Source organism: Centrocercus urophasianus, unplaced genomic scaffold (assembly GCF_019232065.1).
Source record: "Centrocercus urophasianus isolate 14NV4802_14NV808 unplaced genomic scaffold, USGS_Curo_1.0 seq_28, whole genome shotgun sequence".
Classification (NCBI taxonomy): domain Eukaryota; kingdom Metazoa; phylum Chordata; class Aves; order Galliformes; family Phasianidae; genus Centrocercus; species Centrocercus urophasianus.
Genome location: NW_024884844.1, coordinates 3486339 through 3511548, shown reverse-complemented (window position 1 = coordinate 3511548; position 25210 = coordinate 3486339). Strand labels below are relative to the sequence as shown.

The 25210-nt window shown below is 43.7% G+C and overlaps 1 protein-coding gene across 2 annotated transcripts in view; it reads right to left on the bottom strand.

Moving 5' to 3' along the window:
• GLI2 (GLI family zinc finger 2) overlaps positions 1 to 25210 on the bottom strand; it is a 175282-nt gene that overhangs the window by 149453 nt on the left and 619 nt on the right. The gene's annotated exons all lie outside the window — the stretch shown is intronic.

Below are 25210 nucleotides of genomic sequence, written 5' to 3'. Positions count from 1 at the left end.
GGGTTTTTTTTGTTGTTTTAAACTATTTTTACACCACTAATACTGATTTTTAAAAAATGCAAACCAGGTAGTGAGATTTCAGATAGAGCTGCGCTGCAGGAATGCAGGGGCCCTGTAAGGCACTCCTCCTCAATAACTGCTCTTTTGGGTATTTGGGTATCCTCTTACTCTAAGTCCAACCTCCCATCTGCTTCATTTCATAGAATCACAGAATCACTAAGGTTGGAAACATCTCTCAGATCATCTAGTATAATTGTCAGCTCATCCTCACCATGCCCACTAACCACATCCCGCAGTGCCGTATCTCCAGGGTTCTCGAACATCTCTAGGGACAGCAATTTCTCTGCCTCCCTGGGCAGCCTGTGCCAACACCTCACCACTCTTTTGGAGAATAAATGTTTCCTAATATCCAACCTGAACCTCCTCACTGCAACTTACGGCTATCACCTTTTGTTCTACTGCTGTTAACTGGGAGAAGAGACCAACTCCCACCTCATCACAACCTCCCTTTAGGGAGTTGTAGAGAGCAATAAGGTCTCCCCTGAGCCTCCTCTTCTCCAGAAGAGTAGGAGGGAACTGTCAGCACGATGGGAAGGAAAGTTCTAGGCTTCAAGTATCATAACATCTAAATTTTCATTTAAAATTAAAGTTCTCTTGTCCAAAATGTAACAGCTTCTTGGGGAGGCAGCTGAAGTTCTGAGCTGTTTATTCCCCCAGCGATAGCAATTCATGTCACCTACATCTCCTAAATATGTCACACCCCACAAGTAGCCAAAGCTGATGATTAAGCTATTAAATATCCAATATGCTCCTTAGTCACTTTAAATTTCTGTCCCCTTCCAACCAAGGTCACCACAACACACAGACATGACGGATCTGAAGGCTGAGCCTTACCATTTATGCCTGGCAGATCCTATACTGACAATAAAGCTTTACAGAGCTTTGTTTCTGCACCTGTGAAATAAGGAAATCCATGCTTACTCATCTTTGTTAATATTCTTTTGTTCATGTTTTGTAAATGGTGTTAAAGAGCATTTATCCCACTAAGGAGCACTGTGCACAGTATTTAAAAGTTTCTGTGAAGTACACTGTGTAGGATCCATAAAACAACACTGCTTTTATCTCTTCCTCCGCATGCCCTCCATCTCCTGCGTTAGCATAACAAAGAAAATGATGTTTAGGGCATCAAAACAGATTTTTGGAGGGTAAAAGAACAACAGCCAGTGATTACATATATAGAGGCAGAGCAATCAAAGCAAAGGAAATAGACTAGTGGTGTCTCAAGCAGATCTCAAAGTTTTCCAAATGAAACATTCTTGGAAGCTGATATTCTCATTCTCTTAAATCACTGCTCGTGGCTGAAATCCTGCTTCCAGAAAACCATTTGGCTCCCCTTTTTGTGCAGTGAGGTATGCAAGGAATACAAATCCTGCAGCCTGGAGTTTTTATTGTGGTTTCTAACGAGCTGCACCACTGGAAAAATCCAATGGAAAATGCAGTTTTCAGTGGATGGCAAAGGACAGTTTTTCCATGCACACACATGTGCAGGGCTGCGCTTGCAGGCTCGCGGTGCAGCGGTCAGGGAGGAGCGACTTTCCCCCCCGGACAGCAGGCAGGGTGTGAATGTGGAGTCAGTAACTCACCCACACACCGCTCTATTTCCTGGATTTAGTGAGTGGTCTTTGTTGGAGCTGAAAGGCTGCAGCTGGGGTGGACGATGCAAGTTCACGAGGGGTTATTCAGCTCCAGACAGCCTTCATAAAAGCACAAATAAGACAGAGCAAACTTTCCTAACTTTTTTTTCCCCTTTCCAAGCAATGAACTTCTGAACTTGGCTCTTGTGAGTACAGATATGACGGTATAGTAGAAGACTGCAAAATTTGCACTGTGCTGATCTACACAGGCCGTAATTCACGCAAATACAAGCAAACCATTTCTCCATACTTTTCAGCAAAGATTTAATGATAGCGTAGCTGGCTGCGATCTTCTATTACTTAGACAGCTATGTTTTCCAAAACACACAATTGCAGGTCCACTATACCTGGAAACAACCAATACTTTAAGGTGCCCTGTTTGCATCCAGCCCAGGAACAAAATACATCAGATGATGTATTACTCCTTTTTTATTATGTACCTTTGCTTCATCACTAATGAGTGGAACTAAATCGTTCTTACAGCTGTTAGTAAATTTACGTAAGGGTGAATTTTATAAAAGGAAAACCTCTAAGCTACTGAGGTCACAAAGCAGAAAGAGAACAGCTCAGACATACTTGGTTTATTGACTACCTGCTGACAACTGTTTGGGCACCTTCATTTAGGTCCTATCCAAATGGTGACCTACAGAGAAGCCCATGTTCACAAGGTTTTGGTTGCTCTGCTTCAGCAAGGCTCCAAATCTCAACACCTTTACAAAACCTTGTTAGCAGTAAATAATAATATGACATCACATATGCACTGACATGCCACCATGGTGGTCAGGAGCCTCCTGTCATGAGAGGCTTCCAATGAGACTTGTCAGGTTGTCCAAACTGGAAACGTCTGCGGCTGTGCACCAGTTGGAGCTAACCACAGGTGGGGTGGGTCAGAAATCTGCCTAATTTCTCACCAGCTGTCTGGGCAGGCAGTCGAAGCCTTCAGCTTCTACCATTCTCAGGCAGCCCCACCTCATGGGCTGCCTTTTATAGCTGGGAATCTGGATGCTCATCCCAGGATGCTGGCAGAAGCAGAAAGCTGGGAATTCCATGAGTCCAAGCCTGAGATGAAGCATGGGGGGCAGTTTAAGCCCCCTGCTCTGGGAATCTGTGAAGACAGCTGCTCTCCCTCATTTTGGAATCATCAGCTAAAACCAGTTTTTTTTTTTCCTTCCAGAGCAGAAAAACGTATGGAATTTCCTTTCCGTGAGACACTTTTAAGAGCTTTGTTGGGAAATTGAATGAATTTTCACAAAGTATTTTCCCCAAAAACAGAAATGTCAGTTAGCACCAGCTCCAATTATATAACGATTCTTTCGCATCAGACAACCAGTTTGATATCAATCTTATCCTTAAGCAAGTCCCTTTAAAACCCTTTCTTTGTCCCTTTAGCCAAACATACCAGCTTCCAAAAACAGAAGAAGCTTGCCTGTGAACTAGAGAAAAGGTGGTGATTCATAACACAGGGGAAATGTGTGATAAAGCAGAGTAGCTTATCCCAGCTGTTGAAAGGACTGTGTAGAAATCCACGCAGTGCTAAGATGCCAGGTTTCCATTTTCTTCGGATATTCAAAGGGAGAGATGAAATCTTTGCATCCTGCCAAATTGCAGTCCAACTGGAATGCGTGCTGTTGTTTTGACAAACTGCAGCTTACTAGAGAAAACTTAATTTTCACATCATAAAGTTTCCTTAAACTGGCTTCAGGCTCCATACTTGCAAAACCTCAGCTAGAAAAACGTTATTCAAAACCAGGAAAGTTTAGGGAAATCAGCACAATTCAGCATCTGAATCCCAAGATTGGTTGGCAGCTCTCAGTCATCCCAGACACACGCTTGGCTCCCCTGAGTCCCACCCTGCTTTCCAGTACACATTAAATATGTATGACAAAATCCCAGCTTAACACAACCCAGAGTTTAAGACCCGGTTTGATCAATACTAACAGTTCGCCCTTTCCCCCTTTCCCCATTCACATACACACACACTCCCTTACAATAGTTATCAGATTTATAAGCACAGACCATAAGAAAGAAAAAAGTTCTGAGAAGAGCAATTCAAGACCAAAAGACTAGTTGGTTACTAATTATTCCAGTGTCATCTCTACATCTCCAAGAGAATTTTACACTGATAAAAGACTCCAGCCTGGCAGCTCAGGTAGTCATTTGCAGATGTGACCATGCAGTGAATGAAGTCTGTTAGACACCTTCAGGCTGGGACTGTATGAACCAGCACAACTGGCACATTACCTCTTTGGTGAGACCACTTGGACCCTGCTTTATACATGGCTTTATGACTCACTTATCTGGAGGTAACTTAGAGGTGTCAAGGCCACATGTCATGGTGCAGCCCAACAGAGCACAGTTCCTGTGCTGCCCCTGCTCTTAGCCCTCACAAGAGATGTTGAGGACACTGCTCAGAGTCATGGCCAGTTTCCCGTCTTGTCAGAGAAAAATGACAAGAAATTATTCATCCAAGGTGGACGACATACTGCAAAGACAGCTGATTTCTCTGGACATCCCAATAAATCCTGTATAATTTGTTCTGCATTACAAGACAGAATCCTGCTAAGCTAGCAGTTGGCCGAGACCTTAAGAAACATGCATCTCCAAGTTCTGCAGGACACAGTGCAAACAGGGAGGGACCATCACTCACTGAGAAACCAGCCTCAGAGGAGCCCTGATGCACTGTGAGCTGTGGTCCTGTTCCTGGGACAGGGAGCCAAGGCTCCTTGTTTCCAGACAGTCCACAGATGTCAAGACACCTCCTGATTGTCCATTCATCTGTGATTCAGCTTCTTTCTATTTCCATCGGCATAATTTTTTTAAAAGCACACTGAGAAGCATGAATGGAAACTAACTGTGTGAGTATAGATGAGCAGGGCAAGTAGCCATTAGTTATCATAACCTGCAGTCACTGCTGATCTGCATTTGTTGTAAAATGAGTATGTAACAAGGAAAAAGTCTCCATCACCTAAGGCTGGTTAATCTCCTCAGTATTTTTAAATGGATGTGCAAAGTAAATATGTGAGTTATATATCTCCAAGGATCAACTATTTCAAATATAGCCTATGGCAGCTAACAATAAATAAAGTATTAAGTTTTGCCAAGGAAAATAACAGCAAAAAAAAAGCCGATATCATTTTTTTTTTTCTGTGGGAAACCAGAATATAAAATTGACTGAGAACCATGTTAGCACCCAACAAAATAGAAAACAATAACAAATTGCCACAAGTCGGGGCACTTCCTCCTCCAACAGGTAAATAAACTTCTGTTGACACAATGCACAGAATAACTCTCTCATAGCTTATTTACTCCTTCATAAAACCCAACCTTGGCCTCTGACAGATCTTGCGGAAAGGCGGCTTATTTAGACATAAACAAAAAGAAGCAATGTTACTATAGGCTGCAAGTATAGAAGGTCTAAATCCACTCTTAAAAGCAGAGGTAGAAGGCAACACATGATGGCAGTTTCTACACCAACTCACAAGGACATAGCACTACAGAGCATCGGAGCACTTGGACTCCTGAAGCCATTCTTGAATCCAAGGAATTCCTCCTGTTAAAAGTTTACATCAGAGCAGACCAAAAGAAAGAGCTTTCTTTGAAAGCTGGAAGAGATTTCACCAAAAGCTGAAGAAGCATTATAAACATTTACTCTCACAGCACTCAGTGTTGGGCAGAGAAGGAGGAATTGCAGGAGATGAAAGAAAGGAATTAGTAAAGGAGAGGGTGAAAGCATAAGAAAAGACCCAAGACAGTAGAGAAACTATGTAACCCTCGAGTGAAATTAGCTGCCCAGCCCTAAAATACCGCTACAGAAAGTGAATACAGTATTTCAAGACAAAATAATCTGCTTCCACGGTGTGGCTTCCATGCACACATTTGTGTGTTTTCCCATATGGTGGAAGAAAAAGAAAGGTGTGTTCCCTGCACTTGGGCTGATCCCTCTGCTTGGCCTTCTCCTCATTTCCTGCCAGAAGGTGGGTTCCGGGCTGCTCCAGCCCTTAGAGTCAGGCAGCAAAACATCTGTTTCATGGTAGAAGGAGAGCAGGAAGGGCCACAGACATCTGAAACTCTCTTGCAGTTGCTGTGGGGAAATGTAAGAAGACAAACTACTACGATTCAATATAGTAGTAATTCAAACATTCATGCAGGTCCAACATCATTAGCAAATTAATCCTTTTGCTGCGCAAGCTGACTCTGGATTTTGCATTCCTGATGGCAGATTAAAAGAGAGTGCAATCTTCTTTCTTCCCCTGATAAACACACTCTTATTTCAGGTCTGCACACTGCCCAGCTCAGTTCCTGTACACTGGGTCTCTAAGAGCTCAACTTTTGCACTCCTGCTGTGATGGCCTGGCCCTGACCTCCCACCATCTCCCCAGCCCTTCAGAGGCAGATTATTGGCTTAGAAGTGGAAAACATCCAAATGGCCCAAGCAACTCTGGCCTGCTGCAGAGGTTTGCAGCAGGGTGGGAACAGAGGGAACTGGGTGGCACAGACACATCTGGCACGTTGAGCAGAAAGCTGCAGGAACACATTTGCATTGTGCCAAGGTATCCCAAGACCTCTGTCATCAAAAGAAGTGGCCTGGAGTGCTGCAGTGACCCCCAAACTCACATTAGTCTGACGTGCCCTTTCCCAAAGTCCTTTCTTCATGACTCCAAACACTTTGTCCCTGGAATTCTTCGAGAAACGTGGAGATGTGATACTTAGGGGCATGGCTTAGCAAGCAATATTGACGGCAAGTGGACAGTTGGACTGGATGATCTTAGATGTCTTTCCCAACGTCAGTGATTCTATGATTCTCTCTGCCTCCTCCATGCCACTGCTTAGCAGTCATGTACCACACTACTTAGATCTGCAGGAATTAGCAACACAGCCGGAAAGAAACCTGACCACACTGCCCCGTCCTCTCCATGAGGGGAGTGATGCTGGCCAGGCTGTGCTGTAAACCGGTAGGGCCCCAATTACAAACGGAGGTGCTAAAGTATTATGAATCAAACTCCAGAAAGTAAAACCAGTGTCTCCTGTAAATGCTATTAATGACCACCAGCAGTATAATTTAAATTCCTTTTTAAAGTGGCCTCAGCAATAAGGTAGGGAGAATTATTGATACTTCCACGCAGCAGGGAAACCAAACAATTTTTTAAAAATAATTCTGGAGTCATTCTGACATGAATGATTTATTTCTGCTGAATGCAAACCACTTAGTTTAAGGTGGCAAACTTGAGGCAGCTTAGTGGTTATGGCGCTCTCCTGAGACAAGTGGCCTTTAGCACACATCCACCCTTGATCTGGGTATGAAAAGTGGCTCAAAGCAAAGCTCTCCTATCCAGAAGTGCACTCTCACCACAGCCCCCTCAGTGACAGGAAGGGCTGCAATGAAGACACAATTATTTAGACATTTCCCTCCCCCCTGCAGCAAAATTCCCTATTAAAAGCATTCGCCAAATTAATCCAGTTCTGAGTTGAACAAAACTGCATTTTTCAGCAAAGAAAATATCCTCATGCAGAGGAGAATGAAACCCTTTAGTGGTTCTTTCTTCCCACAGGCTGAGAAAGGATATAATTCAGAAATTTCCCTGAAGTATACAGACACAGACCTCTTCAGGGCCAGCACAAGCAATACAAAACACATTTAAGAACAATTATAAAAGACTTCCAGCTCGTTTCATTTATGCTCCGAGCACACCAATACTTTAAAGTTTTCTGCCCTCTTTCTCCAAAAGAATAGCTGAGTTGCCAGTGTATGTTAAGTGCTGCAGCTGTATTTGGTTCTCTAATTACACGAATCTCTGCCATCTTCCCTATGCTGAAGATAAACTATCATCTTAGTTGAGATGTTCTAACTTGATTTACACAGCTAGTTTACCTAATTTTCCAATTTAGCCCTTCAAGATAAGGAAAGGCAAGATGCATTCAAGAGAGTAATGCTTAGGCATAACGAGCAGATAAATGAACCCTTCCTCAGTTACTGTGGAGGACATTTTAAATGACAGACAATGCAGTGTGTTCTGCCCGTAGGAAAGTGATCCTTTGACCTTAGTTTGCATTTCAAGTGAAATGAAAAGCAGAAGAAGAAATGGGAGTTTCTGAAGAAAAACTTATGGTGCAGTATTGTAGATTTTTAAAAGACTGTCGACCACGTGCATCGATGGGATCTTGTTTGATTTCTTTGAAGAAAAGTGGAAGAGTTTTTGGTTTCTACACACAGGTGCAGTATAGCTTTGATGGTGATTCCAGGGACCATAACTGAACTCACCCCCAAATGGTAATAGTACAACCCTCAGCTGGGGAGAAGTGTGAGAGGTAAGAGGAGGCCCTTATCAAAGAGCAGACATGACCCAACTTTTCATACCAACAGGGCTGTCTGGACTGAGCTGTGGCTCGAGAAGCTGCTCAGGCTCATGTCCACTGCTGCAATGTCAAGAGCCATTTGACATCAAGATACCAGGATGCAGTATCAAGATGCACATATAAGGAATGCAGGCACAAGGATTTCTGTGTACAAATTGCACATCTGTGTCAAACAGATAAAGCCCACAGGCACAATTTGAAACTGTCCTTAATAAAGACTGAAAATCTCTGGCTTCTTAATGAACAGGGTTGTGCCCTAAGTAGTGAGCAATAGGACTGCTCCTGGAAGAGCAACCCATGGCCTAATACATCACATTGTCAAAAAGCTTCTCCCATTATTCAACTGAAATTTGCCTTCTCTTAAATTTCATCCCATTACTTCTCGTTACACCCCATTGTACCACTCTAAATAATTCTTCATAGCCTTGGTGTTTACACCCTTCAGATATTTGTAGATTTATATCTCAGCCACCCCATTTGTCATCCTTTAGCCAAGTTATCCATATTCAGCTCTTTTGGTCTTCTCTCATAAGTCAATCCCTCAAGCTCTCCTGTTACTTTTTTTTTTTTTTTTTTTTTCTCCCTTGAACACTCTCCAATTTGTCAATCTCTGTTGTAATGGGGTGAAGCAGACCTGAATGCATTACACTTACTGTGGTTACCAGTGATATGTTTTGAGTTCCTGCTGCTTGTTCTCTATAGAATAAACACCCAAACACACTTTATTTAGGTTACCGGAAGCAACAGATTTGCAGCATTCTTACAGTCACCTACTGATTCCAGAGGACCCGGGATCCTGGGTAAAGGCTCTTCCTAAATCTCTCCTTCTCTTGCTTATTCCCCCAGGCAGTCTAGGGTGTTCTGCTTACTTGAATCCTACTTTGAAATGCTGTGCTGCTGTTCGAGTGCTCTCCACAAGTCATCTAGTAACTTCACCAAATGCCAAGTCTACATGCCACTCTGCTCCCACCCTCACACAAGTCTCTCTCTCCATCCGGGAAGCCACACTGGAGCCCTCCTTCACCATCTGTTCCAGTTGCCTGCAAGGTGCCCTTCCCAGAGACTTTCAACCCACAAGGCAATGGAAGACCACACCAGGGCCTTCACACCTACGCACCGGCTGGGCTTGCATACTCCTGTGCTAAGCCAAATTCTTTGCTTTTAAAAACACCTTGGATGGTTACAGAAAACACAGGGCCCTGCAGAAACCCAATGCAAACGAAGCACAAATGGATGACATTCCGCCAACACCTGCGTCTTCATAAAGCCGCCGCTGTTCTTCCCCCTCCAGTGAACACATTCGACTGCACATTTCCTCCAGAAAAGTCATCTGGACAAATAAGAGGAGCGCTGCTGAAAATAGCTGACAGGGGTAAAACCACAACTGAACCGACTCCCGGCTGTGCAAGCACAGGCCTCGCAGCAGGCTGGAGGCTCCGGAGAATAACCGTGGGGAGCAGAGCTTGGCGCTGGGGCAGGCGTCAAATCCTGCGCCTGTGACGAGGGCAGGACCCTCAGAGGGAGGTGGCAGCTTCAAACAGAGGAGCAGCCCCCTGACCTTCCCAGCCTGTGTATGCTCATGGCTACTGCTTGTCTGTCTGCAAGGGGACTGTGGCCGCTAAGTGTCCTGACCAGCATGTGACACCACGGTCTAAGCTATCTCCATTTTAACGCGATAACCTGTAAACCTTTGGGCAGATGGGCACTTGGTTCTTCTCAACATGTTCACTCTATCCCAAATCGACTACGCAGGACTTTGAAAAAGAAAATTTGCTTTTTAATAGCTACACAAAATAGCTTTTTTAAAATTACAAAGTTACTCTGCTGCAGACCATCTAATATGAACGAGACACTATTACAGGCAAGAATGAATCTGCTGTTAAAATAAAGATTGCATACACACATGCCTATAAGCCCAGCTTTGTACAGACAACAACAAAGTAAAAGTCTCCAAAAACTGTGACAGGCGCTTGTGTTCTGAAGCCATGTCAGAAGCAGTATCAAAGCCAGGTGGGACCTATCAGCTCCAGCTCACAGCCTGTCTCCCTAAAGCAGAACAGAGCAGTGAGGAAGGACAAAAGCTGACCCCTCAGGGAATAGCTAAAGAAAGCATCCAAAAACACACAGCAAGCTCTGGCAAGAAGTTTGCATTTGCCATCACTTAAATTAGCAGCAAAGGAATCCCCAGGAGGGAGGAAATCTGGACTCTGTCCAACATTCAAATGCGCTGTGCGAGGAGCTGTGGGGGAAAGAGCCACACACAAGCACTGTGGGTTCAGAAAAAGCCAACACACATACTCCAGCAAACCCCAGACCTTTCAGTGGGCAGGAACGTGATGGTTATTTACTGACTTGACTATGTCACCAGGTGTCAAGAGAGAAGTTTACTGTGGGTGAGCTCAAATTGGAATTGCCTCTGTCATTTTCAGTCATCGGTTTGCCATGAGATGTCTTCAGAATACAAAGGGCTTTTATACGTTAAATATATACATATATCTTAAAGCTTCTCAAGAGTTTAAGAACACTAAAATTTTCTAAAATACTGCAGTTGGTGATATAACAAAAATAGCACTGTGAATTATTGTCTTGCCGTCTTAACGACCAGAACTGCTTTCAATTCCTCTACCACGTGCAGATCCCTCTGACTTCCAGAAGAAGAATCAAATGGCAAGTCAGCAACCATTTAGCTTATGACAGAAAGGATGGTGCTCTACACCTCCGTAACAGCCTGAAGAGTTGTGACATACTCTGGATGAAGTCCTTCTAAAACACCTAAACAGATGTGTTTTTCTCCACAAAACTCCTTACTAGGTTAAGAAGTAATTCAGCCATGTAAATTTAACTTAAGCTAGTAAATCTAATAACATCATTCTAAAAGCAATAAAACTTTCAGACCTTAATCCTTTTAATTCACTGTTTATCCCCTTGGCACCTAGACTATTTTTATTCTAGTCACTTTTGCTGTAATAAAAAGTTCATAAAACAACACAAGTTGTCCAACAGGTTGCAGAACTAATGAAGACTGGCTTCCTACAGGTTTGGTATCTGATGCCCCTTCTGTCCCCCAACAGAATTGATCCCAGCCCCCAGTGGGCTGTCTGTGAGGCTGTTTCTCTGAGTCTTCTTCATGTCCCTTAAGCCTACGGGAGCCAAGAGGGAGTGCATGGCTGTGAGCTCGATGTGCTTTTGCACTCGCCGCAGGTCTGGCAGAGCAGAGAGCTCCTGATTTTACATTCCAGCCTTCTCTTCTCTAGGGCACTGGCTGGCCCACTGAAGATCAATGACTTTAAGGCAAAAAAACAGATTGTGAACGATCTATGATCTCCCTATATGACAATGCAAACGTTTTGCTTTCTATTATCCACCCTGACATTGCTAATAACCAGAGCTGTAACACATCTATGTCCCCCAAGTGCCCTAGAAGATAAGATGAGCTTTGCAGACCCCAGGAAAGGCTCTCACAGATAAGAAAAGGGCAGCAAAAGCACTGCTTTCTGAAACGCCCCCTGGGAAATAACCAAACTCACAACCACTTCTTTTATAAAATAAGGAGATGTGCTTCAAGTAGCTTCTCATGTCCTCCTATGACAACACCACAAAAGTAAGGTTCATCACAGCAATGCAAGTCCCAAATCCACTAAAGATTTCTGGTTTATAGCAATTGCCATCAACAGCCCCTACATACTGGTATGCAAACAAAGCACACTGCATCAAACATACCACTTGTCTTTACATAGCTGCAGAGTAAGCTGCCCCTTTTCTCTAGCAAAAGCTCTGGATGGTTTTAAAGCATAATTCCTTGTTGAGCACATTAGCATAAACAGCTCACAGTGGTCCACATGGGTGGGAAACAGTAACATACTTGGGGTTGAAAGAAAGCCCTCTCAGCCACACTTGACCTCGCAAAGCAGCCCTTGCTCATGAACCTTTTGTTATGAATCTGTGTTAAGAAGAACAAACATCCTCTCTTGATGACTCTTGATAGTCAAAGCTGCAACATTTACCTCTATTTCCAAGGATCTAAGTCAAGCTACCCTCTTGCATATACCTATTGTGTGAAAACACTTGGTCACCTACTTCCCTGCCCCTAGAAAAGGGTGTAAAACGCTGATTCAGGACTTCATGCCTTCGGCCCTGCACAATCGTGCTCCAAACAGACTTGCACAACACCTGTACCCACAGCTGCCCAGGGAAGCAGGGAGAAGAGGGCAAGCTGCAGCACTGCACCTTAAAGCATTTGGAAAACTGTATCTCTGGGGTTTCTCCAGAAGATGATACAGAGCTCTTGGAAACTACAGAGAGCTCAGAGCCATTCTGTGAGATGCTAAGGGCAGGTTAGTGCTAAAGTAGCTGCACTGACCCATCACCAAACTTCCCTACCAGATGTAGGTGACCTGTCCAGACAAACAACAGTTTTCCATTCCAACTTCTCATCTTAAAACCACAACTCTGAGTTTTTTGGATGCCTGGGAATTGTACCACAGACTCTCTCAACTGATCCACAGACTCTCAAGGGAAGAAAGCTGCATTCAGTTGCTAGCAGAGAGGAAACTTACCTTGAGATTCCTTTAATTTACGGGTATATCATGAACTCTTACCTATCTTGTCCCAGTAAGCAACACTAGCCTAAGGTCGAGCAGTGTTAGAGCCTTGTTCCAATCAACAATGCTCAGAACAGAAAAATGTCATTTATTAACAACTTGTTTTGCAAGTAGAGGCAATGATTATGGCTCTTTTCTCAACGTTTTCTTTTGCCTCTTTAGCTCAATACTACACAGCCCTCTCTCCCTCACCACCGTAGAGCAATCTCTCCCTGTTCTCTGGTGGTCTCTCCTGCAATATCCCCAGAGGGAGATCAGGATCTTCTTCACCACAGACAAAGGCTAAACATCTCAGCTGGGCAGGACACTGTGCTTGCTGTCCCTTAGGCTGATGTGCCCAGTGCTAGTCCTTGCTACATCGCACCACTATTTCTGCCACTACAACACACCTAGCTGCTGTGCCCAGTTTGAGCCCCCCAACAAACCCAAGGAAACAGTGAGAAATGAGGTCCCAGTTACAGCGGGACTCATCAGATTGATCTGACAGAGCCACAGCCAGGTGGAAACCCCGCACTAGGATGGAATCAGCTTTCCTTCTGATCACTGTGCACCTCATCATTCAACCATTGCATTCGCAATTACACCTAAACATGAAACATGAACTTTCTATTCTCGTCCACTTTTCAGAGGAAGCTAATAAATCACTCCTTTCTCCAGAAGACAGAATTCCAAGCCTGACACCCAAGACACCGGCTGGGATCCAACCTTTCAACAAGGACTGAAATCTAGGGTTTTAAAAGAATAAGAATGGGAACTTATCCAGTGCACAGCACGGCTGGCATGCCTGAGGGCTGGGACATCAGTTGGCACAGCCTGCACCAAAGGTGGCTGCGGGAGCACCGCCTACAGCAGTGAGGCTCAGAGAACTACTGGATGTGGGAGCTGTGGAATACCCGCTCCTGGCAGTGTAAGCTAAACGTAATAGAGTTGTTGAGCAAAAGCACTGTCTGCCTCCTGTCTCTGCTGGAATCAGGAGCAGCCCTCCTGCAGCTGGCAGCCCCAGGAACTGCTCCCACAGCAAGCACCCTCACCTTTGCCACTCACAGCAGCACAGTGCCAAGCTGCAGTCTCACCTGTTCTGCCACCATGACCCCAGCACTGCAAGCAGCAGAAGGAGCGATACCCCACTTTCACGGGTGGCACAGCCACGATATTTCCTGGTTTTACCAGGCAGTAAGGACCTTTCAGAGGCAAAGTCTGTGGGAGCCACCCTCACAATAGGAGGGACCCAAGGGTCTTGGGTCAATTTCTCTGGTGGCTTTCAGTTTGCTTCTTGCGATCTTGCAGACCACAATGAGAGACGCCAGCATTTTCAGCTTGTACTATTCACACTATGCTCTAATCTAGTTGGCATGTCCAGTCCTGTCATTAGCTGGAGGAAACATTAATCCAAGACAGTAGAAAAGGAGGAGTATAAAAAATTGTTTCTGGAAACAGCAATTCTAATGGCAAGTGTTTGTTATCTAGACCCACAACTGAGTAAAACCAAAACACATTATACTCCATACACAACATTTTTAACCATATGTTGAATAACTGGTGAGCTCCTGATGGTAACACACAACATAAGCTGAAATATCAGCATCTAAAGTGCCTGATTTAAAGCACAAGGGGCACTTACACAGAGTCCAGTTAAAATCACTGCTGCAAGTTTGCAGGGAAAGACATTCATGTGAGGTGATAGGTATGGGAGAACAGAGCCCGAGTCTGCATGGGAGAGGGAGAGAGGAACGCTCATTAGAAGTTATTCTGTGAGGTTGACTGGGGAGAAGATTATATAGCTGGGAGGAGGACTGAGACAGCTAAAGAATAACACATGGTATGCTTTCAAAACATACAGCAACATGTGACATTCGTCTGCAAGTCTGGCGCTGAGGAGCCTGTGGTCTGGCAGCAGTGAGAATTTCTGCTTTTTATTTCTGAAATCATCACAGGCATGTGAGTCGAACCCCCCACCTAACAGTCTGGAGGGAAGAACATAAAATCAGATTTTTACGTACCGTACTCAGTCAGCCGTTGTTCTCAGCGGATTTTATCCTCCAACTCAATTCCCACATCATTAAGTGATGCTGTCTCTTTAAAACACAATGCAGCGCTGTGCCAAAGCCTGCAATAAGGATCACTGGCACCAAAACAGTCAAAGCACAGAGCTTAATTCTCTCCTTAATAAGACAATTAAAGAAGAGTATTTGGATACGGCAATCTGCAAGTACCAACACAGAGAACTGATATCTCCAAAGGCATGTTGATCTGAAGGCTTTATCATAGAGCATCTGTCGCAACCAGATGCCATCAACACCTGAGAAAAGTGGGAAATAAAGTGGGTTAATGTTGCTGTGATGCACACAGAGATTTGTGCTGTCCAAGTTCCCACTTCCGAACATGCTAGAGGGGGCATGATAAAAGCTGTCCTTTTGCTACAATGAATGCCTTAATATACACAGATGAATTAGGTACACAGATGAGGATGGACACAAGCGATTGCCCATATGGCGGAGGCTCCTGACCACATCCGCCTCCAAGTTTCCAGTCAAATAATTCTCCAGTGTTTTCTCTTAGCAGGCTTCACCTCACAGAGCTGAACCAAAGCTAGAGCAAAAGATAACCACAGTGATATAAGAGCTAATTAGTCATTTGATTAGCTGGCGAGAAGGCAAGGCATTGCAGATCTGTAACCTAAAAGCACCACCAATGACCTCAAAACTCCACTTCAAGGATGTACAGAAATCTGCAGCCCACGGAGAACGAGGGAGAAATGGATGATATCTAAACTCCATTAGCTCACAGGAAGTGTTGAAACGGAACAGACGCTGAGTTGAGGTATGACATCCACAGCACTCGGACAGAGAAAGAGCACCTGAGCACTTGGCTTGAACCACTGCACTGACATTCATGGCCCAGTCTGTGGGGGAAGATGCAGGGCCATGTGATATAGTGCTCCCAGAGTATGCTGCCTGGCTTGTGGGAAGCACAGACCTCATCCCATCCAGCAATGGCATATAACAAGAGGAGAAAAATAACACAAAAAAAAAAACGCAGCTGTCCTGCCTTCCTCACAGGAGACACAAAATCCAGGCAGGAGAGAGCAACTGAAGTCACCTAGAAGAGGACACTTGAGCAGTTCATTTTTTCACTTCATCTCCACGGAACTCCTGGTAGATTCCATGAACCTGTCTGTAATTCTATATGTAGCAATATGAAGGGGGTTGAGACCAGCATGTCTCCCCTAGGCTGCAAAGTTGAATCTTCAGCAGCAGACAAGGACACCAAGGTGGGCAGGGCTATGGGTCCCACATTACTGCATCTCTGTCCTTCAGCCTGACAGCTGGAGCATGTCAGCTTCTGCCCAATGCATTAAATATTTCCAGCCACATCTGAGGTTGTGCCTCCCCAGCATGTCATCATGTGGTGTGGATTTACCTGTGGGTACCTGAGAGAAACCAGCTCAGAATGGGCAGCCCAGCATAGCTCTGGCTCACTGTCAACAGGTCCCTGCACAAAAAGGCCCTGCCCATCCCTGGAGGTGCTCAATGTCATGTCAGATGGGGCCCTGGGCGGCCTGATCTAGTAGCTGGCAACTCTGCCAACAGCAGGAAGATTGGAACTGGATGATCTTTAAGGTCCTCTCCAATCTAAGCTGTTCTGTGATTCTACAATCTCCCCTCCCCAACAGCTTGGATGGCATCTTGCTTTTGAGTATCTCTACCCTGGGAAGAGATTAAAGGAAGTGAATGCCTTGGCAGAGATCCTTCTGCCACCTGCACCACTGGAAATGCCCTCTGGAAAGTAAAGGAGGAGGATCTCTCACCTCGCACGCTCCATCCACATCCGTCCCTTCGGTGCAGATCCAGACCTGCCATTCACCGCCCACCACCAGTGTTCTTTGTCCCAGACAGGTGAACTGAGCTCCAGCACCAGCAAAGTTGTCAGTGTAAGCCCAATGCATAGTTTAAATTTTAGCAAACCCTGCCAGAGGCCTGGGAGTAAAATGCAGAAGAAAGGACTTTTTCTTGAACACAGACTGCGAGAGCTGCAGCAAGGAAGTTTCTTAGGTTTACTGAGACAACGCAACCACAATTTGTGCCATGGTTTCCCCTTAATTCTCTTTTCTTTAAGTGGGGAAAAGACCCCAACAACAAACACAATAAAACAAAGACCAAACAATTATTCATGGTTTAGGAACACACATAATGCACTCAGCCCTACATTCCATCACAATTTTGAGAAAGGAAGAGCAAAGGTTGCAGCATAGTTACTACAGTTTACAAAGGAATTCTAAATTTCCCAATCTGACTTGTTGTGAATTGGAGCAAAATCTCTAAATACTGAAATTGTCTATAAAAGGAATTCTAAAACAATCACTTGGAGTCTACACTGTACTGCAACAGCATTCCTCGCAATCAATATATATTTCTAAATTCTGACTAAAAACTTATTTCAACAGAAAACCTGCATTTAAGTGCAAAATAGTGCGCTTTAACACTATCAAAAAAAAAAAAAGACCCATCTCTCTTTTTTTCTGCCCAATTTTTACAAATACGACCCGATTTTGCAAGAGATTTTAGCACTGATGATGCCAGGTACTGGAATATGACTCCATCAGCAAGCTCTAGTCAGGAAATACCAAAGCTATGGTTGCCAAAGCAACATAATTAACTTGATCACGGTACGTACACCGTGCACCGCCTCCCAAAAGGCCCTTTAATACCCAACTAATGGCAACCTCTGGAATGGCACATCAGGATTTATTTCTCCTCTAAGTTCTTCAAGAACACACCCAGAAAAAGGAAAAGTTTTCAGAATTACCAGGAGCCAAAAGTAGCCCTCTGCTCCTGGCCAACAGTGCTGGGGACAATCTTGCTGTGAATCAACTTGAATCACTAATGGCTGTAGAAGTCACGGAAAATCACAGTCCAGTTGGGTAGAGCAAACACTCTTCAAAATGCTTCACTTTTGGTTCACGTGTGTTAGGAAATTTAAGAGATTTCTTTCTTTTATGGCAGAATTGATAATATTCTTACTACCTGGGCAGGGAGGCCCTGAAGTTGATGCTGAGCCTTGACCTCAGGGCCACAGATTTCCAAACCTGAATATGCTGTCACGAACTTAACACATATAATGTATCAAAAATCATCTCCCTCTGTTCATCTGGAAAAAAAAAAAAAAAAAAAGGGAAAAAAAATGGGAAAAAAAATTGAGTGATGGGCTTTTCAGCCTGTCATCAGACCACAGTGACCTCAATTTTTTGAGAAATAAAGTCAAAATCTATTCTTATCTTCAGAGATTCAAGATGTATTTATGTGTCAAACTTTCTCCCCCTTGTCCTTAGCCTTTGGGAAGCGCACTAAGAATGATATCAAAGCCTGAAAATCCTGCGATCCCATTCGTTTTCACCTGTGACCTGGGACACCCGTAGCTCCCACCAGCTTCCCAGCTCATCCCCACCGCACGGTGCAGAATGCAGATCGGGGAGCAGCTCACAGCAAGCCCCACGGGATCAAATAGAGGCCACTTTGCATAGGAAAACCATATCAACCTGCTTTTATATATATATATATATATATATATATATATATATATATGTATTATATGTATTATATATATATAAATTTTTTTAGGCAGAAAAAAAAACCAAAAAACTTTGCTCTGGCAGTTTTCTGCTTTTCTATAAGCCTTGAAAGATGTTTTACCAGCATCTTGCTCTCCCTTACACACAAATATTTGATTATTCTCTTTGAAATGTCTCAGTAACATCTACACGAATAAGATGCTGAATGCAAACATTGATTGATTCCTTCTTAGCCATCAAATGTGCTTACACAGCAACTACACAGAGCAAATGCACACAAATCTCACATTTCACGTTCAAAAATATGAACGCGCCGGTTTTTTTTACTCAAACATAATGAATGAGCTTAAACATTACAACTTGAAATTATTAAGTAAATCATGGCACCTGCAAAGCTTCAATTTGCATAGCATTAATTCATGATGGCGTGTAAAACAAATTCATCACTCTCACTGTATTGTGGTCTGATTTATGTTGGAATTGGAAAAAATAAAAATCATGGGCACAAAATTATGTTGACAAGATGTATGTGCTCCTCTGTGCTCCTCGAAGCCCAAGGTGGTTCTTTTTTTTTTTTTTTTCCCTCTTTTTTTTTTTTTTTTTAAGCATCAAAACAACTAAATTATGTGAAAGAAGGCTGGGAGAAAGCATCTTTAAAAATGAGTAACGCGCTGGCGTCACACGAACACACTCTCCCGTTATTAATGTCAAGCATGGTGAAGATACTCTAGGAAATCATTACCATTCATAGCTACTAACAGCCATTAAATTTCAATCAATTCAACTTAACACAAGTGTACTTCAGTAGCCCTTACAGTTCCTTACAGGGGTGGCTCAGAAAGTCCTGTCTGACTTATGGCATTGTCCGCTGCACAATGAAGCACTGCTAAGGACTGCTCTGAAAGGCTCTATCTTAGCGTTGGGAGCTGATGCTCTTTTAACACTGGAGCAATCAACAGACCTTGCTTTTAGGGAAGCTTGATACAAGGGGCTCTAATAGGAGGACTCCACAGGTCAGTATGAAGCAATAGACTGAGCTCAGATAGGGATGCTGCTTCCCAAACTGAAATTTAGTGAGATGTTTTCTAGGCTTTTTCAATTAATTTTAGTAACTGAATCAATGTGCTTCACATAGAGCTTGACAAATTCTAGGTGATCTCCTTGCTACAAAAGAACATGATTATTAAATATTTTGGATGTTGAAAGGAAAAAGGATTTAATTTCCAGAGGCACAGTATTTGAAGTTCCCAGTAATGAATACAAGCCACCAAGCTGTGACATTACGGCATGTCCTATGCATCTGAATGGCATTTGTAACACTGGATGTTTTTTCCACTGCTCTTGCAGGCATTCAGCTGTGCAGCTGAGCATCCCTTCCGGAGCATGGAGGGCAGCAGGCAGCCCCACACCAGGGATGTTTGTCACTATGTGGGATGGGTGAGGGAGGATGACCCTGTAGAGCCCACTACCAGGGGTCTGAACCCATACCATGTTCCACCCTGCAGTACTACATCCCAATGAAGGCTTGTTCCTCCAAGGAGATTTCATTAGTTTCATCTGAATGAATTACCTACAGCAAAATCCCACATTTCACAGTGCACAGAAGTCTTTTTTATTGCTCTTTTTTTTACAAACAGGAGCTCAGATTTTCCCAATAGGACACATCCTGCTGGGCACAAAGTCCTTCTGGTGGATTTAAAGGCAGTCTGAGATTGCAGGTGCGCATTCCTACAGGAGGGATTGACACTTTGTGCATAGAAAAAGCAGATACAGTCACAGGTGTGCCATCCCCGCATCTGAAATTGCTAGCTCTGACACAGATGCCCTTCTGTACCTTTTAGCTCATCCCTTAGAAGCATCAGCATTGATGACACTACTTACTATTGAAGTGTTTGGGACTATTGTGCAGAACTCTGGGGTTTTCCTTCCTCTAAGACTTTAATTTAGAGTAGTAGTGAAGTTCTTTGGAGTCCAAACACCCAAAAAATCTCTCAGGCAGATACATACTCAGTTTTAACTCATTTCCCTACACTTATTCATGTTAAGAAGGTCTTTATTTAAAACTCTTCCAGTGACAGGATCAGAAAGTGGCAGAGTTCAAGTAAACCATGCCAGGGAAAATGTTAGTAATGCTTAATCATACTGGAAGCCGCATTTAATTACAGCTTTTTAAGTCCATCTGGGAGAAACAGAAGAGACTGAAGTATGTCACCTGAGATGATCTAGATACTGAAACTATTTGTAAGTTAACAAAAGCATTTGCATCACAAAGCGCTCTGGGGCAGCACCAGATGTGTAATGAACAAGGATCATAGCACCAAAACAATCCGGACTGTAAATAACTGCTACTAATCTGCAATCATTTAAATTTGGTTTTAATTGCTAGGCAGCAAATACATTTCATTCTTGCAGAGGGAAACGCTGTGCGGAACAGACACTCTGAGGTATTTAGCGGTAGGAGTGCAACGCAGTCAAGAATCCGAAAACCAGGAGGGCAGGGAAGAGACAAACAGAGGGATGGATTTGCTGCAACATCTCACACACATTAAACAAACTTTTCCCCGGAACAGAATTAATAGCACGGCCATCCCCACTGTAACGTACTGTAAGCGCCGCAGGAGCGGCACAATGATGCGCATGGGAGGCGAGAGGTGCCAGCTATAGAACTACATTCAATCTAGTGCTAGTGAATAAAAAGTTCCTTTTATTTCTCCGTTGCTTTTGGTTCATTAAATTTTCCACAGATTTGCGGAGAAGAAAACGTGATCAATAAACCTTGACAAAAGTGAACATGTGAAAAAGGCGAGAGAAAGGCACAGGAAGATAAAAGTGATATCCCGATCCCAGATTTCAGAGGCAGATGACCAGAGCTCTGGGCTGCTGAATAATCTGAATAGACCATCATTTCTTTACAGCCTTTTACTTTCTTTTTCCTGACTGTTGGAACTCTTCATTCAATACAATAGTAAATGCACTAAAACTTTTTTTCTCATGCTAATGGTCGAAATCGGGCGCTCACAGTTAAAACACACTTCCCACCAACTTGTTTTCTTTTTAAAAAAAAAAAAAAAAAAAAAAAAATTAACCTATTCAAGTTAAACTAAAATGTCAAAGACAGCTTAAGGCTTACTCTCACCATTCCACAAAATTAATGGTTTTCTCCCCAGCAGATACAAAAAGAAAAGCCTTGAATAAGGATAAAGCTGCTAAACTCTTTTCATATGAAAAAGGACACTTAGAAAGTAAAAAGAAATACATCCAGTACAAAGATCCTGGCACCTACAGTTCTAATTTGTATTGTTTTCTCTTGGAATATTTATAATTGCAGTGAGGTGACAGCCAAGCTCAAATAATTGCAAAAGGATGGAAAAGGATGCGCTGGTGTGTCTGGGCAGCCGAGCCCAGTGACAGTGCTGCAGATGCTTCCCCTGAGCACAACAGGGACCCAAAGGAATCCATTTTCAAGTATGTTTTCTAATTTGGGCGTCCACTTCCAAGCATGGAGACCTCTTTTCAGTGCTACTGAAGATTCAGAAATTCAACATAACTTTTAATACTCCGAAGTTTTTAATTACAGGATAACAACTTTCTGTAGCACATTTTAGCATTTGAGAATTTGGGGTTTTTTTAGAACTTAAAGAGAATGGAGTCTGGTTTAGTAGTAGTAGAGCAAGAATGAAGAAAAGTTCAGTGGCCTCTCCCACACTATGCATTATCTCATAAGTATCTCCTTCCAACTGGAGCTTGGCCTGCAGAAAATTGGACCTAGTGGTGCAGTCACTTGTTCGCAGTCATCCCATTAGGAAAAGCTACAAATCTGTGGCCTCTCCACCTCTCAAGGCTGCCATGCAAGATCCGATCCTTACCACTCAGGCACCAAACATCAGCAAATTTCTCTATGATTTCTTGTACAGGATCAGCTGTACACATGGGTCAAGCACTGTGCACTCTGCATGCACTGACAGACGTGTACATATACACACACATGCACACGTGCAGTGCTTGCCTCTAACACAACGCCTTCTCCAAGTTCCTCATACCAGGATTTGTTGTTCATTGCTACCATTTCATTTAGCGTTGTTTTCATTAATTCCTGAATACCTCCTGTTGTTTCCCTTTTCTTTGAAAAGGCCTTGGGAACAGCGCTGGAGCAAACAGCAGCAAACCCTAAATACCACTTCATGCTTTGTGGCAAGTTGTCCAAAATGCGCAACTGTTTAAAATATTTACCCAGGTATACAAGGGGGTTGTGCAGCACTCGAACAATGAGCTGGAATCTTTCCCATCAGTATGAGAGCAGACAAAAAGCAGAGGCTGCTTAACCTCAATGTCTCAGCAGCAAGTGAGAAGTGCAAATATTGCATTTCTATAAAGCCCTGGAAGCTTCATAGGAATGGAGTGGCAACTAATTAGTTTGATGCTATAGTCACATCTAATGTCTCTAAGTAGCTGCTTTGAGAAAATCTGGCTGCCTTGAAATCCTTGGCCAGATTATTAAGTGGAGGCTTTGTGGCGAAGCAATAGATAGGTGTTTGCTGCACAAATACATACAGATTTTGGTGATTGCTCACTGAATCCATGGCCTCCGCTAATCTGCACTGGAAACTTCCCTCTGAACAGAGCACTTCTCGGAGTACAAAAGCATGAAGTATTTGTGTACCTTTCAGACTACAGGGCAAACAACTGCGTACAGTAGGCCACCAGCCCCAAGGGAGGCAGCTGGCCGGGTGTCCTCTTTACAGGCATGGAATGAGGGTAATGCTCATGAGATCTGGGCAGATGCTCTACTGTGTCCTTAAACAAAGAAAGATGGGGACAGAAGACTGGAAAATTCCCTTAAAAAGTCAAATTTGATCTAAACAGGAGCTTGTTAGGATCACACACATGTCAAAAAAAAAAAAAAAAAAATTTTGAACTTATAAAACAAAGTGACCACATAACCCTTCCCCTGCACAGCTGGTACTATTGCCCCAGAGCCCCTACAGCTCCTCTGAAAACACGACTGTAAGGTACATCACGGTGTGAGCCTTGAATGGCATTAAAACCACAGAAGCCAGAGGAAAAAAAGGATCTTTTGCCACAGAAGTTCCAATTGCTTTTAAAACAACACCAAATCCTGATCGCTGTATACCATTGTGCGGCCAAAAACAGCTCTTATCCCAGTGTTACTGCAGTATTCCGTGTGACGCCGGGGAATGCAGGCTGCTGTGTATTGGATATCTGAGGTCAAGTTCTGCTTTCTTTTACACAAGTATAAACTGGAGTAGCTTCATTGAAATTATGCCAGATTTATACTGGCATATGCCTCCAGCTCAAATTCCTCTACGGCTCTAATTTTTCTCTAAATGAATGACCTAACACAAACAGTATTTGTCCATCTGTATACATCCCCTTTGACACACTGAAAAAAAAGACATTGAAAGGAAGTTGGAAACAGTCCTCAAGATCTGTTTTTCTCTGAAGAACAGCAGTTCCATTTCTGGGCACTTCAAAGCCACATACTTGAAGCAATAACAGCATTTAAGCTCAAGTGAATCCTACCTCACCTTGCTTTACAGATCAGCTCTTCCACAAACATACACAGAGGCCACGACATACAGACACAGAGATCAGTTCATCTTCAGTGGATCAGGCATGTTTAGTACTATGGATGGGTCACGTTTTCAGTCAAACAACCCATTTCCAAGAGTTGTTCAGAGTGAAAAAAACATAATGAATTTCATTCACTTCTTAAAAGTTGTCAGTTTTGCCATAACCTTCAGTATGGCGTTTTTACTGCAATTCAAAGGTTGACAGGTGACAACATTTCCTGCAGACCCAGCCAAAGCACAAATCACCATATCCACCCCTCAGGAACGCCGAACCAAACCAGTTCACCAGCGGCAGCTGCTGTGCACCATAAGCAGCGCAACGCAAACATCCCAGCAGCAGCAGCAGTTATTCAGCAGATCCTCTTTTCCAGGTCAACGTGCAGCACAGATTGCACTTAAGGCTCCTTTTTTAGTGAAGTGAGTTAGGTTTAGACCTTAAAACTTTTTTCTGCTGTTTTTTTTTTGTTTGTTTGTTTTTTGTTTTTTGTTTTTTTCCCTTTTGAAAGGCAGGTCAAATAGATCAAATCAATCTTACAACCTATCGCTCTTCCCCACTTCTATGTATTTTGAATTTCATGGGTTATTTACTCTACTTTCTTGGCACCAACTCCACAGTGCGTGCCTATGTGATATCAGTTGAAATGCTCTTTTACGGAGCATGCTGGTCACACATCTACTTTCACAGCCCTGTGCATCCCGAGAACCTCAGTTGCAATAAATAATTAATAACAATAACGAGTACGGCAGGAGGGCAGACAAAGTTTTACAACTCCTCCCTTTATCTGTAAAAGCAACCAACGCAACGCGCCAGTGAGATGCTGATTTATCCGAGCACAGAGGTGGGCATACAAGTGATGGAACCGCATGGACCACGTGGGTATTTACAGGAAGGAGCGAGTTCAGGGGCAGCCCCACGGTTCTGCCACTCCGGGACATTGGCTCGCTCACACCCGGGTACCAAAGGCCGAGCCGGGTCGTGTTGGGCTGCGCACCAGCTCCCGGAGCGGGCAGAGCGCAGCGGAGAACCTCCCATTAAGTTTCTAAGGCCCGGCTGCAATGAGCAAAAAAATAAAATAAAATCCCGTACACATCGCAAAAGGAGCGGCAGGACCGCTGCTAAACCATCCCGAGCCCCTACCCTCCACAAGTCAGGTTTCCCAGGAAATGATGGCAATCACTTGAGGCAGAAAAGGCATCTAAATGAGCCCATCTCCCTCCCTTCCTCCCCGATTGTTTTAAAGCTACCGAGTCCCGGGGAAAAACTCTCAACTCCCTAAGTCCTTAATAGGATTGGAGTCCGGGTCTACTCCGAGCCGCTCCTCATCACACAGGGATCAAGTTGCAGCAGGGAATTTTTTAAATTCCTCGGCAAATATACTTGTCGAAAGATTGCTCCTCCCG